The sequence below is a fragment of the Gekko japonicus genome, unplaced genomic scaffold (genome assembly GCF_001447785.1).
Source record: "Gekko japonicus isolate JY-2015 unplaced genomic scaffold, Gekko_japonicus_V1.1 scaffold1529, whole genome shotgun sequence".
Classification (NCBI taxonomy): domain Eukaryota; kingdom Metazoa; phylum Chordata; class Lepidosauria; order Squamata; family Gekkonidae; genus Gekko; species Gekko japonicus.
In genome coordinates this window covers 213,976-214,243 of record NW_015173717.1, presented here as the reverse complement: position 1 = coordinate 214,243, position 268 = coordinate 213,976, and the positions used below count along the sequence as shown (strand labels likewise).

The 268-nt window shown below is 50.4% G+C and overlaps 1 protein-coding gene across 1 annotated transcript in view; it reads left to right on the top strand.

Moving 5' to 3' along the window:
• LOC107120607 (heat shock factor protein 3-like) overlaps nt 1-268 on the top strand; it is a 72,290-nt gene that overhangs the window by 5,815 nt on the left and 66,207 nt on the right. The window lies entirely within an intron of this gene.

The window sequence follows — 268 nt, the reverse complement described above, 5'->3', positions numbered from 1 at the left end:
CATTCCTGGCTCCCATTATTTCCAATGGGTCTTCTAGCGTCTCCCATTGTTTCCAATGGGCAATCCTGTCTTTCCTTTTAGTACTTCCCGTATATTTAACCTATGAATGTGTGAGCCGGAGGCTAAAAAACTGAGCTAGCTCACACGAACTCAGCTTAGAGGGAACACTGCTCCTCTCCGTTTCCCAGCCGAAGACTTGTCCGTGGCCACGTGGCTGGCATGCCAAGCTACTCACCTTCCGGTCTGCTATTCGGTCCAGTGAGCAATG